Source organism: Lissotriton helveticus, chromosome 6 (assembly GCF_964261635.1).
Source record: "Lissotriton helveticus chromosome 6, aLisHel1.1, whole genome shotgun sequence".
Classification (NCBI taxonomy): Eukaryota; Metazoa; Chordata; class Amphibia; order Caudata; family Salamandridae; genus Lissotriton; species Lissotriton helveticus.
The window spans coordinates 691,573,773-691,583,542 of NC_136067.1; positions in this window are offsets into that span (position 1 = coordinate 691,573,773).

A 9,770-nucleotide genomic window follows, 5' to 3' on the forward strand; every position below is an offset into this window, starting at 1 on the left:
GATGGTTAGTTACAGTTGATATTTTGTGTATTATGTGAAGTATCAGCAGTATGTTGAAACAAGATGAGGTTTTTTGTATGACTCCTTTTGAGGGGAAAAAAAATGTTCGTGTGTTTTTCATGTTTTTTGCATTTTGTCCTTCTATGAGTTGTTCCTGCTGGTCCTGTGTGTCAGAAGCGACACAGTAAGTTGTATTTGACAACCGGTCACCACTAACTGGTGACTAGCTGTCAAAAGGAGGGTGAGGAAAGTAAAAGAAAGTGTAATTTTGATTTTAAGCCTGACAAATTAAGCAGGCCCGAATATTGGGTTTTGGGCTGCAGGTTCACAGTACATGGTGGGCCCGATTCACAGAACTAACTTAAGACAAAATCCTAAACTTACTACTTTTGGTATTCACAGAAGTTAGGATTTTGTCTTAAGTTTGTCTTAAGACAGACTTAAGACAAAATCCTAACTTAAGTCTGTCTTAAGTCTGTCTTAAGTCTATCTTAAGACAAACTTAAGACAAAATCCTAACTTCTGTGAATACCATAAGTTGTAAGTTTAGGATTTTGTCTTAAGTTAGTTCTGTGAATCGGGCCCAAAGTACCTAACATGGTGTTGTGCGTCATCGCTCTTTTACATATGCTATTGTTTTGTCTATGCTTTTTGTGCTTGATATACAGCAAGTATATCTGATGGCTTGACATGTGCGTTTTTTTATTTTATGCATGTTTTTGTTTTATGTTGTTGCTTTTGATACTATTACAAGTTCCCCTGTGTAGTGAAGGGATCTTCATGACGATGCATATCGCTGCACAACAGTTGGGTGGATTTGCTCTGATACTAAATTTTACAGATATGATATTTTCATGCTGTGAACATGAGAGACACTTCACCAGTGCATGTCTATTTTGGCTATAATGGTATTGAAGGAAAATAAAAAGAGATACACAGGATCAAAGTGTGTCACCTGCAGTTAGTCACGTTACTGCCCCTTTCCCTTAAGGAACAGGCAGCCCTAGATTTATGTATCCTGATTGGACGTAAGGATAAATTATAGATCTGTGACTCTTGTACATGGTGACCTAATTTCTATATTACTTTAGTCAGTTTTGTTCGGCTTCCTAAGTAGTGTATGGCTTTGTACCATAAAGGAAACCAGGTTTCATTTTTCCCTGAAAAAGGAACTGGAACATTAGCTGAGATTACCGTATATGGTTTAGCGGCCAGCGGTAGAGCTAACATTTGTGAACTATTTTGATTTTTGTGTATCACCCGTACTCTTGGTGTTGTGTCACATGCCTGACTATCACCCAAGTAATTTCTTGTTCTTCCTATAGATTTTTCTTTTGTCGCTTCTCCCCTGACCGATGTCGCATCGTGCCTAGTTATTGGGGATTTTAGCTGTGTCCTAGTTCCATTTCCCTTTTCCGTATTCCTTTCACCAGTCAGCCTTTTATTATTGTTGGTATATTGTTCAGGTTTACACTTCCAGACTGCAGTAATGTACCAGGGAACCCCATATTATGTATAATTCCCTTTTGTATGACCAGACTGGTTTTCAAGAATTTTCTTTAGGCCTACTTCGATGTTTTCCAGTCTGATTGTCAGGGTAGTGATGGACTGGTTGAGTAACTCACTACTATAGTAAGACAAGTTTTCCACCTCAATAGGAGATACCTTACATTTTTTTTTTGAACATGACAAAATTTCAATGACTATTTTAATTTGTTTTTTTTTTTTACCCTTTTGTTCCTGCTTCTTTAATTTTTGGTGGGATCAGATGTGTTCTAAATCATGGAAATACCAGGACTCTCTAGTTCTTGTCTTTTGTTTCAACATTTTGATCATTAGCTTGTGTATTGCATAGTGCACCTGATGCACAGTTATTAAAGGAGGCATCTACATGTCCCTGATAATCTGAATCATGTGATTTCTCTTTTGAGGTGTTCTAGATAAGGAATTTAGGAACAGCTAGACGTAATCATTGAGAAAAAAAGAAATGTTTACCCCATTAGACAATGCCACCATGTGTGAGGACATACATTCAGATAGAATTCCCATGTACCTATCTACCCTTAGATGGCAGAGGATAATGAAGGGTACCCAATTGAAGAGATTAGAAGTATTGCGTTTGAGAATGACAGTGTATTCTAGACCAGAATTGTCCCATGGCGTATGGCCACTCCCTCGCAGATTGCAGGCCACCTGCTTGCAGTCCCCTTGTTAAATGCAATTAACTGTTTTTGTACTAAATTGAAGGAAACTAACAACTGTGTCACATTTCCTACGTCATTAGGTTCTGCGGGATTAAGTCATAATAACCTGCGGAACACTGATTTAAGCCTAATTCTAATCAGTGACAGCTACAGATGAAAGGCAGACGTCTTGACCCTACAGTCCCAGCACCCAGAAAGTAGCAAGGCTGGACAGTGATCGCCAGCGCGCCATTAATAGTATCTCCAAAGCATCGTACTTGCTCCATCAGACGGAATTGGACACCACAGAACCAGAGTTTCAGTGCAAAAGAGCAAAAGAGAAGGATCCCTGTTGTTTTGAGGCTTCAGTTTTCTACCTGTCATGTGCTGGTAACCTCTGACAGTGTGCAGTCCCTTGAGCCCCTTGGCCTGAGTTTTGGCCACATACCCCCTTTTCTTTGCTTCAACGGAAGGGCAGTGCACCGGAGGATCCAAGATTGGCAAAAGGCACTACATTGTGGTACCCATGATGAAAAGAAAAATTAAATGAAAGAGCAGCCCGATTATCCTCTGACACTGAATTGCGAGTGTTGGAGCCTGAAAGTGTTGCTGAGTGTGAAAGTCTGTTGCTCTTTCCCAATTAATAGTACTTGGGTCTGCATGAGATGATCTGTGCCCATGACCAATGAAGAGCACAATATCTGTAGTGCCTGCCGCAGAGGAAATACATTAGTGCACTGCATTGAGACATTGAGACTTTCAAGTGAGCTGTGAGTGTTTGCCGGGAGGGCACTCCAACGGATACTGAGAGGCACTATTTTAATGGAAGGCCTGAATCAAGAGGAACCATGTGAAAATGGAAGCAGATTTGATGGACGATAGAAGCCTACCAGAGAGGCTTTGATGGACTTTGGGTATAGTTATTGTTGCACAAGCGGTTCCCGTGCGATTGCATAGTATGGGTGTTAGGAGACTGATTCCTATTGTTTTACTGGCATTGTCAATAGTCACTAAAATACATAGGAGCCCTGAAAATGTTTGCTAAATAATTTTAGGATTTGCTTTTGCCTAGGATTGTGAAAAAATGATAATCCTGTTTGTAATAGTGGTCATTACTTTCTTAATGTTGATTATGACCCGATGCTTTGTTCTGATAGCTTTAAATGAAATGAGTAGAATGCTCACCTAGCAAGGAATTAGGATTTGCCTGTGTAATGGCAACAGGAGGGTCTGAGGTTCTTTAATTTTGACTCCATCTTACATTCACCGTCATTTTGTGTTGCCTTTACACAGGCTGCTTGATGAACGAAGTGTCTCTGCCCTTTGGACTGCAACGTGTCGAAAAACCCCTCCGTCCTTGTTTTGAAACCAATCTCAGACACCAGCCGGCCTAACTAATTCTTGTCTGGACTACCTAATCCCTGTATCAACTATCTATTAGCCTTTAGTATTCTTCTCTTGTCGTATCTCATCTTTTGGCCTTCGCTATTCTCTCCCTGTGGTTTCCTATTACACAACCTTTCTTTTGAAGCATACAGACATGTTCTGCCATTACTGATTGACCTATAGGTGCTGCAATTGATTGACTTATGGGGTTGGGCAAAAACGCGACTCAAGGGGGACGTTCTGGTTACATGATGCCTTGTTTTGAATGTTTTCCTATTGGCTAATATTTGGCAGATCTCGCATGTCCATATTAGGCATTTTGCATGCTTGCAAAAGCTAGGACTGCCCCTTACTTTTATGCTGAGTTTGTAATACTCACATATATATATAAGACCCCAGTGTTCTGTACTCTTTGGACTGCCTCATTCAGTTGCTAAGGCTTCTGTGTGACGTAGTCTCACTCATTTGAGTTTAATAAAGATGTTATTTTATATTCCAGCTTCTGTGTCAAGTTCAGTGTATTAATGAGACCCCTGAGAAGGAAGATTTGAGTTTCTTCAAGGTATACAATGGCATCCTAAAAAGTAAAATGGCCAAAATAGTAGCTGAGACCGGTGTCACTTGGGTTGATGCTCTGCCCTTGGCCCTACTGTCCACTAGAACAACGGCCCACACCAGGATAGGATTATCACCACATGAGATTGTGTTCGGGAGGCCTGCCAATGTCTGGGGTGTCCCTCGACCTACGAAACTGTCAGATGTTGAATACCCTGTATTGACTGATTACCTGTACAATCTAACCAACAACTTTTGTACTCTTTATCACCAGGTGCACGAGGCCATACCGGACAAAAGCGAGGGCCCAGGACACGTCATCCAACCTGGCGACTGGGTCCTGGTGAGGAACTTCCAGCGGACCAAGAGCCTCGAGCCCCGCTGGACACAACCCCACCAAGTCCTATTGGCCACCCGCACCGCTGTGAAAGTGGATGTTCGAAAAAACTGGGCCCACTCTTCCCACTGCCGGTGTGTCCCTCTGCCTCTCCCCTACGATCAGTGGGTGAGGGAAGGACTGGGAGACAAAGAAACAGTTCCAACCTTTGTCCCATTCAGCGATGCCAGGCTGCATTCCACATCCACTGAAGTGGAGAGTGACAACGTCCTAAGAGGAAGGGTGGAGCCCTCCCTTAACACTGCTCAGCATCAAGAACAACTGTTTCCTAATCATACCATCCCTGCTTCGGACAGGTATAATCTACGTTCCAGAGGGAAGGCTTGCCCTTGACTTAGCCAGGTGCCAAAGGCTGTAGGGCTGTGATCCTCCCAGGCTGAGAGTAGTGCCATTTGTAAGACTGAGATAAACCATAAGGGCCCTCGGCCACTGCATCTGGTGAAACAACCACCAATCACAGACAGCCACTAGGGGTCCCTGGCTTAGCACAATGGCCGCCTTCCCAAACACCCGTATCCAGAAACGAGATGCCAGTCTCCGACATAGCATATGCTTCCTGGTCACCGTGGTGACGCTGTTTGTCTCCCTCCTCCTATCAATCCTTGGCTGGCTCTTACTGATCTACCATCCTGCTACATCACCGACTCCTATCTCGACTCCCACAGAACATCAGTACTATTCCTTACCAGCCCACGAATTACCCCGCCGTGCAGAATTTTTCAATAACATCTTCATCCAAATGTTGCATCACCACCAACTGATCATGAACACTTCCAACTGCTGGGTGTGCGGACTGATGCCACATTCCATGCTACATCCTGTCCCATTCTTTCCTTATCCATTTTCCATCTCTGGGTCTTGTCTTGCATGGTGGATGTTGATGCAGGAGGCCTTCACTGTCAACAGCACTGCCCATCCTGTCCTTGTAACATTCCGTGACTTCTGGCGGAACAGATCTGGCAATACCAGTGCTCCTTTTTGCCCGACCAGTACTTCCACATTGCTACTACCACCAGATGAGCTCGGTGAGATGGTAGTATTCAATTCCATCACTCGACAAACATTTTCCAGGTTCCGCACAAGAAAGATACTGCCTAATGAAAGAGAGACTTTGAACGTCATAAATGTACAAGGCCGTGTCTGCATCCATGGCCTAGGGACTAAAAAAGTTGGCACCAGTATATGTGACATCACTAAGACACTAAACTCCACATCTCCTCCGAAGTTGGTGGCATCCCCCAACACCTATTTTATCTGCGGGACTGCTGCCTACACTTGGCTCCCTCGTAACTGGTCTGGTACCTTCTATCTGGCCTTCCTCCTTCCACCAACATATTCCACCCATGGAGGTTACCATCTGACAATGAAGGGCGCCCTGCGCCGCTCACGTAGGGGTGTCATATCGGCAGAAGATACAGCAGGCCAGGAAGCTGGGGACTTTTTTAAAGGTATGCTTCCATTCTGGGGCCCAAAGGCAAACAGTCGAGCTATGCGAGGACTGGCCAGGGTCCTTGAGGCCACCATCACAGTAACAGCTGGTGCCCTCTCCAACATCACTGCAGAGCTGCAGGCGGACCGCCTCATAACGCTCCAAAATCGCATGGTCCTGGACGTCATCCTGGCTGGTCGTAGTGGCATATGTAAATTGATCGGCTCCAGCTGCTGCGTGTATATCCCGGACAACGCACCTACAGTGTACGATGCCATCCAACATCTGCATCGTCTCTCTTCCGAAGTACATCTGGATGAAGGCAACTGGTCCCTCACTGGCTGGATCTGGGGCCTTCTTTCCAAGTGGGGTTGGAGGGTCCTCATCTTCCTTGTCTTAGGAGTAGCTGTCCTGGTCTCCTGCTGTCTGTGTTTTCAGTGCCTGCCAGTGCTCTGTACTATGTGTGCCCAGACCATCAAGCCTCCACCATCAAGCATTCACAACACTAATATGATGGTAATGGTCCAGCAAGAAACAGATGGGCTTATGAACATTGACATTTCATGAAGTATTTGCCACTCTATGACAAAAGGAGGGGCTGATGAAATGTATTTTTTCAATGACAATCATTTTTACAGGAGTCCATTGATTTTTACATTGCCATCTCGTGGCAAACACTTTTCACACGACCCACCTGGTAATTTTTCATGATGTACGAAGAAAATCTATCAAAAGGACAAAAAAACATTTTTGCAGGCCTGCATTTCTGATCAGGAACCGTCACCCGCCCAACCCCCTGTTCTCTGCAGAGTCATCAGAAAGCCACAAGACCCTCACCCCGAGTAAATGAATCATTCTTCCTCTCCTGCTCCCAGCCTGATAACACATCCTTGACATCTTGATCAGGTTATCTGGACAATGGTCTGACTGCTGAACTTTCATCCAGACAATCGGAGAATGGCTCGTAAAGCCAGGGTTTTTTGATCAAGGCAGCTGGGCAAAGAAACCTGAGGAAACCAAGCCCCGATCAAAGCAAAACTAACATTTGGCTGTGTACCTTCCCTTGACCAGGTCACCAACTGCAAACACCACCTGGTTCCGGCTAATCAACAACAAACACTGCTCTGATTGGACAATGGTCTTGCAGCCAAAAGACTGGAATTTGAAACATATAAAAAGGCTTGTTAGCTATGGATTTAAGTAGCAGCCTCCTCTTTCTTGTTTTTGACTGGCTTTGGACTCTGTTCCATAGCCCGGGCTATTGAAATAAATCTGAGTTCCTCCTGCAGACGAAGGCTCCTGTGTCTCCTTTTACTACGTATGAAGGGTATGGAAGATTTGGGCTGTTCCCCCGCCGCCGAGACCCTGTAAATGGGTTAATCCGGTTCTTCAGAATGAAGAAGGTCGATTTCCCAACAACCCGCAAAGGTAGCTTGAAAACACTGGAGCTGGATTTCTCGACAGGAGAAAAGACAGCGTCTCTCTCAGTGCGCCTGCTGGAGGGTCGACTTCCTTCGGCACTTGCAGTAGCAGGGTGCGTCGGGCAAGTAGATAGTCGAACTGCTCCAAACCACCGCGTGTTTGCTATGGCAAGTGTGGGCATATTTATACCTTGAAGTTGCCGAGTTTGACGTAAAGTGGACATAATAACGTCATTAAAGACTGTCAGTTCTTCGAAAACACCATGAGTTCTTGGACAAGTCAGTATTCGAGCAAGGGGAAGTCCCTAGTCGTTGAAGCTGAGTTTTCCAAGAAATCGTTGTAGATTTTCGGAACTAGTGGAAGTAGCCCTGCCGTATTTGGACTGCATGAGCTATGTCTAAATATGGTTATGATTCTTATGCCTATATAAGGACATAGTGATTTATACCTATATAAGGGCATGAAACAGGAAATTTACTGTAGTGTCCTAAAATGGTTCACAACACCCACTCCACGTTATCATGTTCATCTAAGATCAAGTACTTAAAACATATAAGCTAGATCATGTGTTTTTACAATCCCTCCTAAAAATACATGAAATGTATTCAAAAAATGGTCGTACACAAAAATGAGCATTTGTACAGTATGCATTTAAAAGCAATGATTTAATTGTAAACATATGATATGATATTAGCAATGCTAACCAAATTAATCACGAAATTTACATTTTATGAAATGGCTCTAGATACAGAAAAGAAAGAAGTCGAGACATCCCATAGCAGAATATACAAGCTATTTTGGTTTGTGCATTAGGTCAATATTGTTTCTAGGAAGTAGTCAAAGAATTCTTGTTCTCTAAGAACAGTTCTACTTTAAGCAGATCACTTTGCGCCAAAGTTTAATTAGTATTGTAAAAAGTCAAATTAAATCGAAGTGAAATAGAGTTTCAAACTTGGAAGCTTTTGTTTTGAAAAAGTGAAGGTCGAATTTCAGAGTTCGAAAGAACGGTGTGTACTTATTTCAAAAGTTATTCTCGGTGTCAGGAGAAAACATTAAATCATCAAGGCTGGCAAAGAAATCGTCTACCACAGTAGATGAAAGTTCAATCACTTCATTAAGAAGGTCAATTGTACACAGATGTGAAGCATCGCCGTCAGCGTCAGCCGCATTAGCAATGTTCATTGCAGATGGTACCTGTGAGCCTGTTGGTCCGCGTATCTCACCTCCAGTTGGATTTGCCGGTAAGATCTCAATGAATGCCATCATCAGGATTGGTAGCCGTTGGGGGCATCACAACACATAAGCCATTACCGGTCCCAGTAATGCATCAACATCCATTGGCAATGCCGATGGTAGTGTTAGACAGATATCTGACACGAATTCCTCTCCACAAAGCAGGCATCGTAGAACAGGTAAGATGCAATCTTGCCAGATTGGTCTGAATGACAGGAACCATGTGGTATTCATATCTCTCAAACGAGCCAAGCCAAGGGTCTGTGTTATTCTGTCACGATACCGCATGGCCCGGAGCGCATTTGAAGGACTGGACTTTTAAGAACCAGCGGTGCCAGGGAACAACACCTGAAACCTTCGTAGGATACCTGTTCGGCGCACAAGTGACAGAGACACGGGACACTTCCTTCGGCGTCAAAGATCAGCGTTTATTACTGCAGGGATGCAAAAGTCATGGGAAGTACAACAGAGTGTAGGTTCCAAGAGTCTGCTTCAAATTGTAAATGTGGATCGCTCCTTTTATACACGTTTTCAGCATTCAATAACGTAACGAACAAAAGGTTACAACTCAGTTCCCACAATAAACTTAAAAGGGCTTCATTCATGGTGTCGGAAACCCGAAACATAATCACAGTAACATGTGTCGGTTCCCAACTGTAAAAGCACATTATCCTGCTGGTATGCACATTCCACTCTAGTTGTAAAAGGACGAGAGCAAGAGACAGGAACAGGTGCAAGGAAGTCAGACAACAGAAGGAGAAGGAGTGTGGAGGTAATATCGGAAGCGCAATCCCAGGATCAAAGGATTCGAGCCGAGCGCATGCAAGGCTGAAACAATAGGCCAACGTGGGAAGATTACCCAGCTGCGGAGCCATCTGTCTCTGCCGTGTCATCCCCCAGTCTTGGGAATCACAGGGTCATGAGGCGGACATTTGCCTGTTCGCTGACTACGTGAGGGCAAGAAACAAAATGGATGCCGTATCTAAAATGGAACCCGAGGGTAAAAACGAAGAAACCTGTAAATAAGACGAACCCTTCTAAGTAGCGTATCGAAAATGCGTACGCCTATTAATCTCGTCATTTACGGTTCATAGATACCACCCTCGCTAGCATCGTAACGGAGCTCATTGCTCCTCAGACGCTCCTTTTGCCCTCATGTAGGCAA